The 21,124-nt window shown below is 44.5% G+C and overlaps 1 long non-coding RNA gene across 1 annotated transcript; it reads right to left on the bottom strand.

Annotated features, from left to right (window-relative positions):
• Positions 1–1,355: 1,355 nt before the first annotated feature.
• On the bottom strand, positions 1,356–20,250 carry LOC119960723. The gene is made up of 5 exons (XR_005459507.1): positions 20,165–20,250; positions 17,738–17,765; positions 14,670–14,713; positions 9,811–9,851; positions 1,356–3,104 (listed from the first exon to the last, which is right to left on the bottom strand). It is a non-coding gene; the product is annotated as an uncharacterized LOC119960723 (long non-coding RNA).
• Positions 20,251–21,124: the final 874 nt, after the last annotated feature.

Raw genomic sequence — 21,124 nt, forward strand, 5'->3', positions numbered from 1 at the left:
TTCCGGATCAACACGCCTAGCTGCCATGCAGCCAGGATGTTTAAAACACTACTGTAGTATTCAAGCAAATACTAATCCAGACATTCACCCCTTACTGCGCCAATTGCCTATAATGCAATGTGTGTGAAATTCCTACGTTCATCAAACCTCCCCTTAAAAACGATTTCGCAATATAAAACGTTCACTTCATTTTTTTAAGTCGTTCAACTGTATATATTTTCCATTAACACAACTAATGCTCTTTCAGGTTTATATATTACATTTAAGCAGTCGAGTGAAACATGAGTATAATCAATTTCAGTCTTTGTTCTCCACTTTCGAATATTCTAATCTTCTCCATATCAAATTCGTGATAAAGCATCTGCAATCCCCTTTTCGCTTCCTGATTAATGTATAGAACATACAGTGCCGAAGGAGGCCATTCGGCCCATAGAGTCTGCAGCGACCCACTCAAGCCCTCACTTCAACCCTATCCCCGGAAGCCAATAACCCCTCCTTATCTTTTTGGTCACTATGGTCAATGTTCATGGCCAATCCACGAAACCTGCACGTCATTTGAGTGTAGAGGGAAACCGGAGCACCCGGAGGAAACCCAAGCAGACACGGGGAGAACGTGCAGACTCCGCACAGACAGTGACACAGCGGTGAATCGAACCTGGCACCCTGGCGCTGTGAAGCCTCAGTGCTAGCCACTGTGCTACCTTGCTGCCCTTTTCAAGTGTCAAACTATAATTTGTCAGTTAAATTATTGCAGCAATAATCTATTTCTAAACAGTCTTGGATTTCTATCCTTTAATTTTCCAAACATTTTCATGGATACTGATCTGTATGTAGATTGTACCTGTATGTGTCAAAGGTATTTATTCTGGCCACAGCTGCGAACTTGTTCGGAAGCCGGCAGAGAAATAAAGCAGCCCCCCCCCCACTCCCATCTCGACCCCTTTCCCACCACCGGAGCTAATTCAAGATGCTGGACTTTAGGACGGAGATGAATATTTTAACGAGTCGGCAGTAAACATTAAAGGGAGGCTTTCAGGTATGATGGGGTTCAATTATGTGGGGAGGTTTGATTTTATTAATTGGAGGGAGGTCGGCTGCGCGGGGCAGAGCAAACTGTGATGTCGCGCCTGTATCTCTGTTCTCAGTTATTTTCCAGTTAAAAGGCAAGTGTATTGATATATTAGATTATGTGTTCCTGTCCAAATCAATGCTGACTGTACCTCCGAATGTCATGCCCCGCTTCAATGAATATATTCTGCACACACTGCGTATATTAGTGTAAATGGTGCCAGGACTTATCCTGATGAGATACTTTGAACGTGTTCTGGTAAACAGAGCCACACCTGACCATGACATTGTGAAAGCTTGGGGCATTTATTGAGAACCTCAAAGATAAGTGTCGAATCAAAGCATAGCCGCATCAAATTACAAATCTTCAAATCACCTCAAATAAGTATAACTGTAAAACAATCTTCCGTAGCAATAGACATGAGCAAATGCCTACTCAAAAAGAATGAATCTATCAAAACACATTTTTATAACTATAACTGGAAAACATAGGCTTCCCGAAAAATAAACAATTCGTGCACTTGTAATGGATATTGGGCTCTTGAACTACAATGTGTTTCGAACAGCCTGGTCTTTCAATAGAAAGGACTATTTGGAGGAGGAAGGGAGCAATCCCATAATTCTGAAAGGACAAAAGCTCATTGCAATCAGTGGAAAGGATTAATTCCCACTCCGTATGTGTATTCTGATTACACTTTCCAGATGTTCCTTCTGCCATTCAGCTAAGGTGTGCCTCGGCAGCCAAGGGCACAGATTCAATTCTGTTTGCTTTCATACTCAATATATCAGAATAATCCCCACCCTAACCGGAAAATAGGTGTACCTACACCTCAGGGACTCCAGCGGTTCAAGAAGGCAACATACTACCAACTACCGAAGGGCAACTAGGGATGGACAATAAACGCTGTTCTAACCAGCTAAGTCCACATGACAGAAATGAATTTTAAAAATCATCCACTTTGTTCTGGAGATACAACTGTAAGCAAAAGTAGGACATCAATGTTCCTGTGACTTCCTAAATCCATTTTTATTCCCACAACACAATGAGAGTTATGATCCTTGATAAGAAGCGTCCGTTTCCCACAATATCCGCTTTTACCACCTGTGTGCATGATGGGCTCCGTGCAGACTCTGTCAATCGTGCAGACAATAATATGCTGATGGCCAGAGAGGTCACATTCTCATGATGGGCTCCGTGCAGACTCTGTCAATCGTGCAGACAATAGAAGGTAGCGTGGTGCGACATGGAGGCAGTGACACAGTCCCAATTCCCTCAAGTTGTAAATTGGAAAGCGCTCCAGGTCCACACATGCATTGTAAGATCCAACCTGTAATGCACGTGTTGATTTCTGGTCAATGCACCTCAGCAGAGACACATTGCTCTACAATTGGATGAGCACAGCTTCTGCTTTGCTGTGAATGTAAAATAATGAGAATAGCTGCGATTCACTTGAGGAGAGATAATTAATGGGTGATCAGTTTGTGGTGGTTACAATGTTAAATCTATTTCATAAGATAGTAGAAGATACGCCGTTAGCTTTGATTGGGGAATCTGTACAGCAGAAGACATAACTCTAACTATAGGAAGTTCAGGAATTAAACTCAGAAACTGAACATTGTGAACGCGTTGATTCAAAGGATTCTTGATTGGGGATGGCAATTGGAGACAGTTTTGGTTGTTTCAATATTCTTAGCTACTGCCATTAATATTTATGGAGCAGAGGAATTTACACAGAACAGATTGAATTCAATATCAGCAATACAGAGAAGCAGACTGTCCCCAGGCCCGGAATAGACGCAATAAAAGGAGTGGAGAACAACGTCTTGCGAAGTTTGATCTCTTTGAATACATCCCGCTAAACAACGAGTTACCTCTGACAATATTGAATTGGGTTACACGTTGGTTATCATTGGGTAACAAGTCTTGGATTTTTTGCGGAGGGTCCAGGATCCCTGCCAAGGTTCTACAGCTTCACCGTTGCGTAGAGTATTGATTCGTCGTCCTGAGCTTGGGCGATGTCTCGCTGACGCTGGGCCTGAAATAAAGTTTGAAATGGGTCAGAAGTTATGTCAATTGTTTGAAACTCTCAGATAAGTTCAGCAAAATTCTGTTAGGATATCAACGTGGCACAAGCGTGTAAAACATTCAACAGCAACGTGGAACTGTTGTTATTGGGGGACTTGGCTCAGTGCTAAATATTCAGAACTGGAGAAACAACACCACATCTTCCGACTAGCCAATTAGAACAATCTGGACTCAACACTGAGTTCAACGACTTCATACCAGGAACTTTCGCCCTCCATCTTGGATTTCAACCATGAAAAGTGTGAGATGCTGCATTCTGGGAGGAATAACAAGGAATGGGAATGCACAATGGATAGCGTTAGGAAGTACAAAGGGCCAGAAAAGCCTTCGTGTGCAGGTATATGTATTGATGAAGGCAACAGAACAGGTAGTGAGGTGGTTAAGAGTAGACATGGGATACTTGTCTTTATTCGCCGAGGCAGAAAATATAAGAGCAGGGAGATTCTGATGGACCTGTACAAAATGTTCATTGGGCCACAGCTGCAGTGCTGCAGTTCCGGTTGTCGCACGATAGGAAGGCTGTGATTGCACTAGAGAGGGTGCAGACCAGAACAGCAGGATCTTTCCTCGGCCGGAACGTTTGAGTTTTGGAGCGATATTGTTTAGCCTTGGGCTGTTCTCATTAGAGTAGAGCATGCTGGGCGGAGGGCGAAGCGAGTGATCCACGAGTATATAATTATGAGGTCAGAGATAGAGGAGGTAGGAATAACAATTACATCTAGTAGGGGGGTCAAGAACCCCGGAGCAGGAGATGTTAGTTCAGAAACAGTAGATTTAGTGCGGATTTGAGGAAAGCCGTTTTTCGGCAAAGGGAAGTGAGTCTGAAAGTACGGTCATGGCGGTGGCCTTCAAAACATTTACGAAGCATTTGGATGACACTTGAATCGCCATAGCATGCAGGACGACAGTTAAAATACTGAATTATCCGACTTGAGTAAATAGGTGCTTAATTGCCAGCACAAACATGAGGGGAACTGGACCCACTTCTGTGCTGTACAAATGTAGGTATCCATCTTGACCTTTTAAATCCCTTCCTCTTGTCCCAAAGACCCACCTCCAGCTCACGAATCCATCTGCCCCATGCTCTTGAGTTTTTCATTCACAAAACGTGAATCCTTGTTATCCTATTAACAGTCCAAGCTCAGTTACTTCTCTATCGCCATTACCACCACTTTTGGCTTCAAAACTGCCAATAATGGTCTTTGTCTTTTCCGAATACATATTTGACAAATCCCCCCTACTTTCTACGCACGTCTGCTCTTCCAATCTGATCCAAAGGATCGAGTTCTTCTGAAACAATACATAATCCATCACTTACCCCACCATCTAATTTATCTGAAGAGTCATTGGAACTCGAAACATTAACTCTGTTTGTCTCATCAGAGATTCTTCCAGAACAGCTGAGTGTTATCAGCATTTCCCGTTTTTGTTATGACTGACGGTCTGTGAACTTTACTTTTTCCACTGGAGGTATTAGCCTAGGAGCGATGATGCATTTCATACGAACGGAACATAGAACAGTTCAGCACAGAACAGGCCCTTCGGCCCTCGAGGGTGTGCCGAGAAAGGGACTCGTAGAACATACAGTGCAGAAGGAGGCCATTCGGCCCATCGATTCATCACCGACCCACTTAAGTGCTCACTTCCACCCTATCCCACGAACCCAATAACCGCTCCAAACCGTTTTAGTCACGAAGGGCAATTTATCATGAGCAGTCCACCTAACCTGCACGTCTTTGGACTGTGAGAGGAAACCGGAGCACCCGGAGAAAACACACGCAGGCAAGTGGAGAACGTGCAGACTCCACACAGACAGTGACCCAGCAGGGAATCGAACGTGGGACTCTGGCGCTGTGAAGCTCAACTGCTATCCACTTGTGCTGCCGTGCTGAATCGACAGAAAGAATATTACTCGATGTGATAAGTGTTGGTAAGACGCCACATCCCGCCTACCGGGCCTTAAACGGACAAGTACTGACAGAGGGACACGGGGCTCGAGAACCAATCGTCACAAGGTCATGACTGTGGGATGCCTGAGCTCCAGGTGTCCAGGCGGCCGAGCTGAGTGCAGTACCCGTTACTAATGAGCGGTTCTGGGGAACTGAAATGTCTGAAGGTGGATAAGTCACCTGGACCGGATGCACTACACCTCAGGGTCCAAAGAGAGATAGGTAAGGAAATTGTGGAGGCATTATTGGTGATCTATCAGGAATCACAGGAGGCAGGAAGTGTCACAGAGGACTGGAAGGTGGCTCATGTAACACCACTGTTTAAGAAGAGATAGAGGCAGAAGACGGGAAATTATACGCTGGTTAGCCGGACCGGTCATTGGTAAGATTTTAGAGTCTGTTATTAAAGATGAGATCGCGAAGCACTTGGAAATGCATGACAAAGTAGGACTGAGTCAGCACGGCTTAGTCAAAGGCAGGTCGTGACTGACAAACCTGTTAGAGTTCTTTAAGGAAGTAACAAGCACGATAGAGAAAGGAGAATCAGTGGAAGTGATTTATTTAGATTTCCAGAAGGCCTTTGACAAGGTGCCTCACAGGAACCTGTAAAATACGTTAAAATCCCATTGTGTTAAGGGTAAGACGCTGGCATGGAAAGATGATTGGCTGACCGGCAGAAGGCAAAGAGTGGGGATAAAGGGTCTTTTTCAGGATGGCAGATGGTGACTAGTGGTGTGCCTCGGGGTCTGTGCTGGGACCAAAACCTTTTACAATTTTCATTAATGATCTGGAAGAAGGTACTGAAGGCACTGTTGCTACGTTTGCAGATGATACAACGATCTGTTGAGGGGAAGGTAGTTTGAGGAATCATGGGTCTGTAGAAGGACCTGGAAAAGCTAGGGGAGTGGGCAATGATGTGGCAAATGAAATACAATGTGGAAAAGTGTGAGGTTATGCACTTTAGAAGGAGGATTCTAGGCATAGACTATTTTCAAAATGGGGAAATGCTTCGGAAAGCAACAGCACAGAGGGACGGGAGTCCTTAGTCACGATTCCCTTCAGGTTAATGTGCAGGTTCTGTCGGCAGGTAAGAAGGCAAATGCAATGTTCACGTTCATGTCATGGGGGCTAGAATACAACACAGGGATATATTTCTGAGGCTGTATAAGGCTCCTCTCAGACCCCATTTGGAGTATTGCGAGCAGTTTTGGGCCCCTTATCTAAGGAAGTATGTGGTGGCCTTGGAAAGGGTCCAGAAGAGGTTCAAAACAATGATCCCTGGAATGAAGAACTTGTCGTGTGAGGAACGTTTGTGCACCCTTGGTCTGTACTCGCAGAAGTTCAGAAGGATGAGAGGGGATCTTATTGAAACGTTAAAGATACTGCGGGGCCTGGATAGAGTGAACGTGGAGAGGATGTTTCCACTTGTCGTAAAAACTAGAACCAGAGAACACCATCTCAGTTTGAAGGGACGATCCTTTAAAACAGAGATGAGGAGGAATTTCTTCAGCACGAGGTTGGTGAATCTTTGGATCTCTTTGCCGCAGAAGGAAGTGGAGGCCAAATCACTGAGTGTCATTAAGGCAGAGAGAGATAGGTTCTTGATTAATATGGGGATCAGGGGTTATGGGAGAAGGCAGCAGAATGACGATGAGAAAAATATCAGTCATGATTGAATGGCGAGCAGTCTCGATGGGCGTACCCTAGTTCTGCTCCTATGTCTTATGATCTCATGACAACGAAAGGAATATGATCAGGAATAGGCCATTCGGTTCCTCTCGCCTGCTCCTCCATTCGATAGGAGCGGTGTGATCTGATTGCCCCTGACCCCCACTTCCTGACTGCCCCGCGGCCAAGCCCCACCACCCCTCCCCGCCAACCCGCGACTCTCTTCTTTCAGAATTGTGTCTAACTCAGCCACGAATATATTCAACATCCAAATGTCTGCTGTTCTCTGGGGGAGAAAATTCCACTTTCTAATGACCATGTGAGAGATAGCATTCCTCCTTATCTCCGTATACAATGGTTGACCCCTTATTGTAATCTATGCAACCAACCTCCAACCCCTAGAATTCTAGATACCACATTAGTTGAATCGCTGTCTTCGCAGCTACCCTACAACGCTGCACCTCATCCCCACATAGAGCACCCCTGCACGCTGAAAGTTCTATGTTTTTTAAAAATATAAATTTAGAGTATCTATTTATTTTTACCAATTAAGGGGCAACATAGCGTGGCGAATCGAACTACCCCGGAAATCTGTGGGCTGCGGGACGAAACCCACGCAAAAAATCCGAATGTGCAAATTCAACACAGACAGTGACCCAGAGCCGGGATCGAACCTGGGGCCTCGTCGCCGTGAGACAGAAGGTCTAACCCACTGCGCCAAGTTGTTGCCCCAGAACGTTGCATGTTAAACACATCGCTCAGTTCTGTAAACACACTGGGTACAGGCCCGATTTGGCAAAACGTTCCTCATCAGCCTAATACCCTTTACCCCAGAGTTGTGCTTCGCGAACCTTCCCTAAACTGCCTCCAATACAATTATGTCCATCCTGCAGTTAGGTACACGAAACTGGACAGGTGCGGTCTTGGGCGGTATGGTATCACACTGGTTAATGTCTTGCTTCACAGTGCCAGCGCCTCAATTTCGATTCCCCGCTGTGTCACTGTCTATGCGGAGTCTGCACATTCTCCCCGTGTCTGTGTGGGATTCCTCCCGGTGCTGCGGTTTTCTCCCACAAGCCCGAAAGACGTGCTTGTTAGGAAAATTCGACATTCTGAATTCTCCTTCTGTTTACCCGAATAGGCGCCGGAATGTGGCGACGTGTGGCTTTTCAGAGATACTATACTGCACTGTTAATGTAAGCCTACTTGTAAAAATGAAGAGTATTATTATTGCCAATGCACAGTACAGTTGCAATTCTGTTCAAGGACAATGATCGGGAGAACTTAACACCCTGGGCAGCAGGGTAGCATGGTGGTTAGTATAAATGCTTCACAGCTCCAGGGTCCCAAGTTCGATTCCCGGTTGGGTCATTTTTTGTGTGGAGTCTGCACGTCCTCCCAGTGTGTGCGTGGATTTCCTCCGGGTGCTCCGGTTTCCTCCCACAGTCCAAAGATGTGCGGGTTAGGTGGATTGGCCATGCTAAATTGCCCGTAGTGTCCTAATAAAAGTAAGGTTAAGAGGGAGGGGGGGTTGTTGGGTTACGGGGATAGGGTGGATACGTGGGTTTGAGTAGGGTGATCATTGCTCGTCACAACATTGAGGGCCGAAGGGCCTGTTCTGTGATGTACTGTTCTATTCAATGTGGCCTCAAAGATTGTTGGTGCAGGATATTAGGTGGTCACGCCTGCTCAATGAAAAAAATAGAAACATGCATATCCAGATATTAATTTTTTCTGTTCTCCACAGACAGCTGCAATAATTAGATATAAACGTTCAATCCATTCCATGCCCTGTAAAGGGCAGCTTAACACACCACTGCTCAATTGACCTCTATTTACTGATAATCAGCATATTTTGACAAATTCTCTCAGCTCCGTTCCACTCTCGCAGCTCCATAAAGTTCGGTGGCATGTTGAAGACAACTCAAAAGTTGATCGACAGAGCATGTATTGTAATGAATAACTCTTGAGGGGAAGAGAGTTATGGTATTGAAAAGCAGGAAAAGGTTCAGTGATGAAAGGCAGTACATTATTTGCTAAAGAACGAACGAAATAAAAAGAGCATCAAAGAATACACTATCCAAACACTCACATATTCTGTCTGACAGAGACAGAAACAGATACATTCTAAGTTACACACGAAAACACAAACACATTCTCCAGCAGGTGCACACAAAGACACGCACATTCAACTTCTTATGAAGTTGAAAATAAATAAAGTTGCCATTGTCCCAGTTGACATTAGGCTGCTTTCCCCTTTGAGGGGGAGAGCAGGCTGGTGGTGATGTAACCTGAGGTTCACCACGCCTCAGGCGTAGGGCGAGGTGGAGAATGTGGTGCCGTCAGTCCGAATTGGAATTCAGCGAACGCTGTTGGCCTTGCTCCTTAAATGCATACACAAGCATGTACACATCATATCTTACACACACTCACTCTTACACTCTCGCATACAAGTATTCTCCCACAAATACACCCTAAACCACATGCACTTTCACTTCGACACACAGGAAAAATACACACACTCTATATTACACATGTCAAACACACACTCATCCTCACGAACACTCAGACACACCCACGTACACACATTGACACATACACACATTCTCCCTGTCACACACTGAACCACGCCCAATATCCCTCGCATACAAACTCAAACACACACACACTCATGCACACGCCAACTCTCCCTCGAAAGCACACATACACTGTCCCTAACACGCACATCAGGCACAGACAGCCCTTTACACTCTAAAACACATACTCTCCCTCGCACACAAACTCAAACACACTCTCACTGACACGGCTATATGCAAACTTAGACAGTGCCACTCACACACTCTAACAAACATGCACACTCCCTCCTACACACACACAACTGAAACATACTACACTATCCCTCACGCACACACTCAGGCAAACATATACCAGCACATACACCCCCACACAGATGCACAATCTCACGCGCACATACTCTCACACACACACAAGTTCAATGCCTTCCTCTTACACACACTCTCAGAGCCAATTAGAACTTACCCTATTACTCTTCGGCTGAGATTGTAGGTTAAGAACAGCATCTAAACGAAACAAAACAATTTGAAAACAACACATTGACGATTCAACTTAGAATATTTGACTATTCATTAATGAGGTCTGTTTTGTGACTTTTTTTTCCAAATAATATTAACTACAACGATTTGGGACTAATTAGCTTTCGAAATGATAAATACGTGAAATTCGTTCTTGTTTTCTTTTAAATAATCTCATTTTTAATTCACATTTGGTTATTTGTGACATTAATTTTAATGTTCTCTGGTTTTGTTCTAATCCTCAATCACCCACATCCTTCTATGATTTCTCCATGAAAATACTCTCAAAACGTTGAAGAACTGTGGTCGTTAAACCGCAGCCTTCCATTATCACTAATAGAATTATGCAGCAATGCGAACCTGCCATGACCATCCATGCACATAAGACCATAAGACCATAAGACATAGGAGCGGAAGTAAGGCCATTCGGCCCATCGAGTCCACTCCACCATTCAATCATGGTTGATTTCAACTCCATTTACCCGCTCTCTCCCCATAGCCCTTAATTCCTCGAGAAATCAAGAATTTATCAATTTCTGTCTTAAAGACACTCAATGTCCCGGCCTCCACCGCCCTCTGTGGCAATGAATTCCACAGACCTACCACTCTCTGGCTGAAGAAATTTCTCCTCATCTCTGTTCTAAAGTAACTCCCTTTTATTCTAAGGCTGTGCCCCCGCGTCCTGGACTCCCCTGCTAATGGAAACAACTTCCCTACGTCCATCCTATCCAAGCCATTCATTATCTTGTACGTTTCTATTAGATCTCCCCTCAACCTCCTAAACTCCAATGAATATAATCCCACGATCCTCAGACGTTCATCGTATGTTAGGCCTACCATTCCTGGGATCATCCGTGTGAATCTCCGCTGGACCCGCGCCAGTGCCAGTATGTCCTTCCTGAGGTATGGGGCCCAAAATTGCTCACAGTATTCTAAATGGGGCCTAACTAGTGCTTTATAAAGCCTCAGAAGTACATCCCTGCTTTTATATTCCAAGCCTCTTGAGATAAATGACAACATTAAATTTGCTTTCTTAATTACGGACTCAACCTGCAAGTTTACCTTTAGAGAATCCTGGACTAGGACTCCCAAGTCCCTTTGCACTTTAGCATTATGAATTTTGTCACCGTTTAGAAAATAGTCCATGCCTCTATTCTTTTTTCCAAAGTGCAAGACCTCGCACTTGCCCACGTTGAATTTCATCAGCCACTTTTTGGACCATTCTCCTAAACTGTCTAAATCTTTCTGCAGCCTCCCCACCTCCTCAATACTACCTGCCCCTCCACCTATCTTTGTATAATCGGCAAACTTGGCCAGAATGCCCCTTGTCCCGTCATCTAGATCGTTAATATATAAAGAGAACAGCTGTGGCCCCAACACTGAACCCTGCGGGACACCACTTGTCACCGGTTGCCATTCCGAAAAAGAACCTTTTATCCCAACTCTCTGCCTTCTGTCTGACAGCCAATCGTCAATCCATGTTAGTACCTTGCCTCGAATACCATGGGCCCTTATTTTACTCAGGAGTCTCCCGTGAGGCACCTTGTCAAAGGCCTTTTGGAAGTCAAGATAGATAACATCCATTGGCTCTCCTTGGTCTAACCTATTTGTTATCTCTTCAAAGAACTCTAACAGGTTTGTCAGGCACGACCTCCCCTTACTAAATCCATGCTGACTTGTCCTAATCCGACCCTGCACTTCCAAGAATTTAGAAATCTCATCCTTAACGATGGATTCTAGAATTTTACCAACAACCGAGGTTAGGCTAATTGGCCTATAATTTTCCATCTTTTTTCTTGTTCCCTTCTTGAACAGGGGGGTTACAACAGCGATTTTCCAATCCTCTGGGACTTTCCCTGATTCCAGTGACTTTTGAAAGATCATAACTAACGCCTCCACTATTTCTTCAGCTATCTCCTTTGGAACTCTAGGATGTAGCCCATCTGGGCGCGGAGATTTATCAATTTTCAGACCTTTTAGTTTCTCTAGCACCTTCTCCTTTGTGATGGCAACCATATTCAACTCTTCCCCCTGACTTTCCTGAATTGTTGGAATATTACTCATGTCTTCTACTGTGAAGACTGACGCAAAGTACTTATTAAGTTCCTCAGCTATTTCCTTGTCTCCCATCACTAGATTACCAGCGTCCTTTTGGAGCGGCCCAATGTCTACTTTTGCCTCCCGTTTGTTTTTAATGTATTTAAATAAACTTTTACTATCATTCCTAATGTTACTGGCTAGCCTACCTTCATATTTGATCCTCTCCTTCCTTATTTCTCTCTTTGTTATCCTCTGTTTGTTTTTGTAGCCTTCCCAATCTTCTGACTTCCCACTACTCTTTGCCACATTATAGGCTCTCTCTTTTGCCTTGATGCATTCCCTGACTTCCTTTGTCAGCCATGGCTGCCTAATCCTCCCTCTGATAACCTTTCTTTTCTTTGGGATGAACCTCTGCACTGTGTCCTCAATTACTCCCAGAAACTCCTGCCATTGCTGTTCTACTGTCTTTCCCACTAGGCTCTGCTTCCAGTCGATTTTCGTCAGTTCCTCCCTCATGCGCCTGTAATTACCTTTATTTAACTGTAAAACCTTTACATCTGATTCTACCTTCCTTCTTTCAAATTGCAGACTGAATTCTACCATATTATGATCACTGCTTCCTAAGTGTTCCCTTACTTTAAGATCTTTTATCAATTCTGGCTCATTACATAACACTAAGTCCAGAATAGCCTGTTCCCTCGTGGGCTCCATCACAAGCTGTTCCAAAAAGCCACCCTGTAAACATTCAATGAATTCCCTTTCTTTGGGTCCACTGGCAACATTATTTACCCAGTCCACCTGCATATTGAAGTCCCCCATGATCACTGTGACCTTGCCTTTCTGACATGCCCTTTCTATTTCGTGGTGCATTTTGTGCCCCTGGTCCTGACCACTGTCAGGAGGCCTGTACATAACTCCCATTATGGTTTTTTTGCCTTTGTGGTTCCTCAACTCTACCCACACAGACTCCACATCGTCTGACCCTATGTCGTTTAGTGCTATTGATTTAATTTCATTTCTAATTAACAAGGCAACCCCGCCCCCATAGTTTAGACTAACTCAATTGTGCCGATACGTTTTTTAAAATAAATTTAGAGTAACAATCATTTGTTCCAATTAAGGGACAATTTAGCGTGACCAATTCACCTAGCCTGCACATAGAACATAGAACTGTACAGCACAGAACAGGCCTTTCGGCCCTCGATGTTGTGCCGAGCAATGATCACCCTACTCAAACCTAACCGACATATTTAGTTTGACCATTTTGCCATCTGTTGACGAACATTCAACTCAAAACTCCGTTCCTGACCAAGGCTGGTTGCTCATTTAGCTTCACATTCTATGTTTTCTAAAGAACAAACAAGGAACAAAGAAAAGTACAGCACAGGGACAGGCCCTTCGGCCCTCCAAGCCCGTGCCGTACATGCAGCCCAACTAAACTACAATCTTCAACACTTCCTGGTCCGTATCCCTCAATTCCCATCGTATTCATGCATTTGTCAAGGTCCCACTTAAATGTCACTCTCGTCCATCCTTCCACCACCTCCTCCGGCAGCGAGTTCTAGGCACCCACTACTCTCTGTGTAAAAAAAAATACCACGTACATCTACCCTAAACCTTGCCCGTCGCACCTTAAATCTATACCCCTTAGCAATTAACCCCTCTACGCTGGGAAAATCTCTGACGATGAACTTTGTCTATGCCCCCCATTATTTTGTAGACCTCTATCAGGTCGCCCTCAACCTCTGCCGTTCCACTGAGAACAAACCGTTTATTTAATCACTCCACATAGCTAATGCCCTCCATACCAGGCAACATCGTGGTAAATCTCTTCTGTACCCTCTCTGAAGCCTCCGCATCCTTCTGGTAGTGTGACGACCAGAATTGAACACTATACTCCAAGTGTTGCCTAACTAAAGTTCTATGCACCTGCAACATAACTTGCCAATTTTTATACTCAACGCCCCGGCCAATGAAGGCAAGCATGGCGTATGTCTTATTGACTGCCTTCTCCACCTGTGTTGCCCCTTTCAGTGATCTCTGGATCTGTACACCTAGATCTCTCTAACTTTCACTACTTCTGAGGGTTCTACTATTCCCTACCGGAATTATACCTTCCAAATATGCATAACCTCACATTTCTTCGGATTAAACTCCATCTACCATCTCTTGTGTACGTATAGGAGGCCCTACTCCCTGTCAGCGCCCCAAATTCGATTCTCCGCTTGGTGACTGTCTGTGTGGAGTCTGCACATTCTCCCCGTGTGTCCGTGTATTTCCTCCGGGTGCTGCGGTTCTCTCCCACAAGTCCCGCAAGACGTTTTTGTTAGGAAAATTCGACATTCTGAATTCAGTCCGCCCATTCTGGGTCGCCTACACTAACTGGAGCCTAAAGAAAGATGGCCAATGTCAATTATAACAGTTCGGCCATTCTGGGTCACCTACACTACCTGGGGCAAAGATAAAGATGGGCAATGTCAATTATAACAGTTCGGCCATCTGGGTCACCTACACTACCTGGGGCAAAGATAAAGATGGGCAATGTCAATTATAATAGTTCGGCCATTCTGGGTCACCTACATAACCTGGAGCATAGAGAAAGATGGCCAATATCCATTATAACAGTACGGCTGATCCATTGGCTGATACCTGAGAACGGTGCTACAATTGAATCGGGTTTTCCGGCAATCAATTATTCATGAGGTGATAACAGATCTCTGAACACAAATGGCAATTCTTGCTGCAAAAATATAAATCTTAACTCACATGTAACAGGTTCATTGCTTTGGTCGTCAGGAGACACTGTGTACCTTCAAGTAACAGAAAATAAAATACATTCAGTCCACTTCATCTGGTATGACCCCAGGTGATAGATTCTCTGTTACTGAATGGACTGCAGGTCATATTCCGGTGTATTGTGCATATCCTTTGCAATTGGAATGGCCAAGAAATGTTTCTGTTTCACGGATTCAGCCCATATTTACTACTGAAATTTAAATACATCTGTTGAAGGGTTGTGTTTCTACATGTATGCGCGAAAACATTTTTGAATGTGCATATGTGTCGGTGCTTGAGGTTGTGCATGTTGTTGTGTGCATACTAGAGTTTCAGTGTGAGTGAGAGCTTGAGGTTACATTTAATTGCATGGTTGAACGCGCACGCGTACTTGCGGGTTTGCCGGTCTTCTGGCGAGTCTGAGTGCTACCGTGTCGGCATGTGTGTGTTTCCGTGTGTGTGTCCCTGTGTCAGTATTTAAGTGCGGCTGTTTATGTGAACGTTTTGTGCGTTTTTGAAGCTCTGCCACCGATTATTTTGACGGCCTGTTTATGTGTGCATAGGTGTGAGTGTGTGAATGTATGTGAGAAAAAGAGAGTGTGTGCTTGAGTGGGGTGTGCGTGTCGCTATGTCAGTGGTATGTGGGTTTGGGTGCTGTGCGGAGGTGGGAGCGGTGTGTGAGTGTGCATGTGCGTGTCTGCATGTGTGTGAGAGTGATTTGTGGTGTGTGAGTCGTGTATGAGTATTCATAGCCATAGAATCATAAAGTTATACTACACAGAGAGGCCTGCCCCTTACCGTAAAAATATACCCATCGCAATTGGTCTTAACCAAGGGGAAACGTTTATTCCTTTCTACACTATATGCACCCCTCATAATTCTACACATCCGCATGTCTGTTCTTAGCCTGCTGCAATGTCCACTGAAGCCCACCCCAAACTGGAGGAACAACACTATCTTCCGATTGGCACTTTTCAGCCTTCCAGACTTAACATCTTCTGACTGTGAGCTCTTTCTTGCAACTTCGCTCACGTTGTTTTGATTTATGTCAACGTATTTACATTTATTTTCCCCTCAGCCCCTCAGTTCCATAAAATACGACCCACGTCTCTCGCTCTTCATAACTAAATCTCTGCAGCCCAAGCAACAACCTGGTAAATCCCCTCCCTCCCAGAAAAATGATAGATTTCACCTTGTACTCACTCTTCGCCCCCTCTCCGCTACCCACATGCAAATGACCATATTCAGCCAATTATGCCAACTCCGGCATGATGCCAACGCCAAACACATCTTCAGTTACTTCCCATTACTGCATTTCGAAGGGCCCGATCCTTCCGGGACACCGTAGTCTAATCCTCCAACCCGCAAATATGTAATTTACTTCCCACTTCACCTCTGCATGCACACAAATTGCTAAACGCTATTTTCAAGGGATGCAGCGCTCACTTGTACCTCCTTCAATCTGGTCTACTGTTTTTGCTGCCCCAATGCAACCTATCCGACATTTCAGAGACTAAACGCAGGCTGAATGACCGCTTTGCAGATCACCATCGTTCCGTCAGCAAGTAGGACCAATACCTTCCTGCCGCCGCCATTTGAACTCATCGTCCGGCGCTCACGTCCACATGTCCGTCCTTGGCCTGCTGCTGTGTTCCAGTGAAGCCCTGCGTCAACAGGAGGAACAACATCATCTTCTGACCCTAACGTGACAGCCTTCGGACTCAGCACCGAGTTTAACATCTTAAGACTGCGACCTCTCCCCTGCACCTTCAACTACTTTTTAATAAATTGATATGAACGTATTTTAGTTTCTTATAGCGACATGCTTTTTCTTCACCATTGCCCTCAAACCCCACCCCCCCCCCCCCCCCACCCCCGCCTTCTCCACTTGGGCCGATGCAACTTTTTCCTAGTTGCCCTTTCACAAGCTACATTCCTTTGTTCTACCATTAATGTATTCTAATCTCTCAACGTGTCACTATCAGCACCATTATTAGCCTTGGTCAACCATTTTGCATGCTTTGGTAATACTTCCCATGACATATCTCTCAATCTCCCCCTATCGCTGGGGCTCTATCCAGCTCAAATGCCCCACGCGCCCGTCCCCCGCCTCTCCACTATTATGAGTATAAATTTGAACCTATTCCCAGTTCTGCACAGCTTTGGCAGTCATCCAGACTCAAAAAATTAACTCCCTTCTCTCTCAGCAGAAGGTGTCAGACCTGCTGAGATTGTCCAGTATTTTCTGTTTATTTTTCCAGTCCCAGAATGGGCAGTAGTTTGCTTTTGTCATGGTAAATCTCCTCCACACCCTTTTCAGTTCATTCACTTCCCTCCTATACTGTGAATTAGTCTGTCTGTCAATGGATGCCTGTGTGAGTGAGTATGTGGTGCATTTGATGATTTTGAATCTGCAAATGTGAGTGTGTGCGTTAGAGAATATCTGTGTGTGATGGTGCACGTGTGAGATTGGTGTGAGTGTGTATGTGTGAGTGTGGATTGTTTCAAGATTCTGCATCTATGAGTGCGATCATCTGGATTTGTGACTGCGTGTGTAAATGTGTGTGAGTGAATTTGAGATGCTGTAAGCGTGTGTGTCATGTCAGTACGTGTGGGTGGATGTGACTGCATGAGAATGTGTGAGGGTGTGCGCGTGTGTGAATGCATGCGTGCTTTACCTTTTGTGTGCCTGTGACTGTGCTTGTATGAGTTGCAGCATATTAATGTACACGACAGTGAATGTGTGTGAAGGTAAGTGCGTCATTTCGAATGTTTGCACGCGTGTGTGTGCATCTATGATTTGTGTACCGTGTCTCTCTGTGTTTCTGCATGTGTATCTGTGTGCCATTGTATTTTCCAGCGTGCGTGTGTCTGGTAGATGCTTATTTGCTTATACATTACATTGGAGGAATTTGTAAGTTTCAGTGTAAACTGATAAATCTCGTAGCTTAAAGACCCAATTCACACTGCACCCAGAGAGAACACATTCTTCTAATTATCGAATCGTTCTGACCATTCGGCTGACCCATGTGATTGAGTCGTAGCGGGAATGGTCTCACCTGGTATCTCTGTTCTCTTTTCTTTTCCCTGTGAAGGAAACACACGGGTTAGAAACCACGAACCAATTCTGAGTCTGCAGGAATGGATGTTTCATAGAATTTCAAAGAGCAGTGAGGCTCTATGAGACGCCAGTGCCAATCTACATATGAATGGAGACTTTCAGATTGTTTGAATGCTGATGCTGAATCTTAGCAGCACTGTAGCACAGTGATTATAACAGCTGCATCTCAGCTCTCGTGACCCAGTTTCAATCCCTGCTTCGAGGACTGTCGCTGTGGAGTTTCTATTTTCTCCCCGTTTTGCGTGGGCTGTTCCGGATGTTCCGCTTTTCCTTCTAAACCAAACCTGTGCAGGTCAGTTGGATAAGCCATGCTAAATTGCCCATTACTATCCAAAATGTTTGATCGGGTGAATGGGTTAGAGAGTAAGGTGGCAGAGTAGCCTTAAGTACTCTTCCTAAGTCCCGAAGGAGATTGGATGGGCCCAATGGTCCCTTTCTGCACTGTAGGGATTCTATACAAAATGCCCTGATGGATTCGTTAACGTACCATCCAGAGTGGTTCCCACTGTCGTGTTAATGGATGGCACTGTGTGTGATTATTACGACGCTGTAAGTTCAATTTACACCACTAAACAGTTTCGCTTGGAGTTTGGGTGAGGGTAATGAATATGAATGTGTTGACGGACTGAATTCAGAACTTGGCAGTGGTGGTTATGCAGACAAGGGAGAGTAAGTCATTGGATTCAAATCTATGACCAGGGTGCAACTGAAAGTTGGGATGAGAAAGAATAGTTCATGTTAGGAAGTCCGTTTAGTTCAGCGGTATGTGGAATTAATAAAGAATTAATGGAATTGAGAGATGTAGAGTTTTAAAAAATGATAACATCCCGGCTAGCATTTAGAGAAGAACACTAGTATATTTGTTGGGACGGTAGATTGTTTAAGAGACTTTGAACAGTAAGATTTATGAGCAATAGAAAACTTTCAAGGAGACGACCATTAATTAAACACTTGCAAAATAATATTGTCTTTACATGGGGAAGTCTGCAAAGTGAGAGCATTTCCTACCGACAGAGGTGTTGACATGAGCGTCTTCTGTGTGAACTGAAACCAGTGTGTGCCTCAGTGGATTGACCTGGAGAATTCCAGTATGGTGGGGGTTTCTAAGGGCAAGGGTCCATTGAGCAGTAGGTGCGGCTAATGTAGTGGATGAGTCCAAACATGAGGTGTGCGGTGATAACAAACTCAAGGTCAATTTCAATTGATGTGTTACACAAGGGCTGATGGGAGTGGCCAAAGAATCAGAATGGATTAAATAATCGTGTGGAGAAGTTGTACCTCTTCGACAGCCAAATGCTTCCAGACAAGGAAGTACATTTCACACAATTTCTCACATCCCCCAGATTGTTGCTGCGGTGCCCTGAGTTCATTGCAACATCCAGATATTGGGTGAATGATGCCAAGCCATTCGTCACCAGTATATTCCTTGGCAGTCATAACTTAGTCGCAACACTGATTAAACAATTTCCATATATGTGTACGAGATTATATTTTACCAACTTGTTGCTGTCTTCCTTTTTCTTTTCTGTCATGTTACAGATTCCGTATAATTTCTTCTTTGAACACCGTGTTTGAAATCACCTCGCTGAGTCTCGCTGCTTTCTTCATAATCTGACAGTGCTGGGGTAGACATCTGTTTTTTTTTGATCCTCCAAAGCGATACTGCTCGTTATGTCGCAAGTGATAGCAAAGTAATACCTGCCCAAAATCAGCTGCATGATTGTGAGTAACAAGCCCAGCCACTAGTTTAACTCTTGTGAAGACGGTGCCACTGAATATTTGAATAACAATTTGACATGTGGTTCTTTTGATATTTACTGTTGCCTTCCTCATCCGCGCAAGGTTATTTTCTGCCGATGAATCTTCAAGCTTTGTCACTGGCTATCTAATCCTTTATATGAAGTTCGAAATGCACGTCCATGACAGAGACAGTTACATCGAACATAGAACATACATTGCAGAAGGAGGCCATTCGGCCCATCGAGTCTGCGCCGACCCATTCAAGACCTCACTGGCACCCTATCCTCGTACTTCAATAACCCCATTATTGGACACTAAGGGCAATTTACCATGGCCAATCTGCCTCATCTGCACGTCTTTGGACTGTGGGAGGAAATCGGAGCACCCGGAGGAAATCCACGCAGCCACTGGGAGAACGTGCAGACTTTGCACAGACAGTGACCCAGCGGGGGAATCGAATCTGGGACCCTCGCGCTGTGAAGCCACAGTGCTATCCACTGGTACTGCCGTGTTACCAAATTGGCTGGATTGTTCAGCGAATTGGGTCATAGTGATCAAGAAGTGGCGGCATTCACCTTGGTCGGTGCATGTACGACGACCTGTTGTTGTACCGAGTATGACCTACCTTTCCTCCAGAGACAGGCGCCGAGTAGAGCCAGGATGAGAAATAGACCCGCAGCAGAACCAACACCAGCCGTTATGGGAGCAATAGACCTACTTTCTGAGTGAGATAATGGGAGAAAGAACAGAACATTGTGAATGAGCTGCTTGTACTCAAGGTGAACAATGTGGTCGTGGTGTTGGGACACTAATTGAGACGGGAATACTGCAGACACAAACATTTAATCCAGGCCAGAGAGAGAAAATAAACAGAAGTTTAAAACCAGATGTAGAAACACAATTAACCAAACGAGGAAGAGATCCTTCGGTCGAGAACATCTGTGCTGCCACATTTAATACCATATTCAATTAGTCTCAATCTTCCACCAGACCTTCTCGTTCTTCATCCTTTAACGTTTAATTCAGTATATATTCCAGTTCCCATTTGAAAGTTACTGAATATGATTCCACCAAGATTTCTAGGTGCATTCGCCACGTCACAAAACATGGCTCCAGAGATTAAACCATATTAATCTCAGCTCCGCTTGTTTCGTCAATGATGTTCAATCAACATCTCCTATTTAGACATTCCCTCGCCAGGGCACATATCTTTTGCTTATCTAACCAATCGAAGTTCATCATTATTTTGAAAACTTACAGTTAAAACGCCCATTTGACCGTTTCAATTCTGCATGTAACATGATGCAGCATTTTCCGACCTTGTGATGTATTTTATAAATGTTTTTATTTTGGTTTAACATTATTTGGATAATTTTATATTAGCAGTCCGCTTTTCCTACTTTTGAAAAGTGGTCCACAGTGAAAACTGCTGATCAGCAAAGGGGTTCAAATCAATCTTTTACTTTTAAACAGTCTTACGTTTAATTTACGTCAGACCGATTCCTCATTTTGGCTGTTAGTCATGAGAAACCATGAGATAACACCGTATGCCAACTATCAAACAGATGTTTCATTATTCCCAGCT

This window comes from Scyliorhinus canicula, unplaced genomic scaffold (assembly GCF_902713615.1).
Source record: "Scyliorhinus canicula unplaced genomic scaffold, sScyCan1.1, whole genome shotgun sequence".
Classification (NCBI taxonomy): Eukaryota; Metazoa; Chordata; class Chondrichthyes; order Carcharhiniformes; family Scyliorhinidae; genus Scyliorhinus; species Scyliorhinus canicula.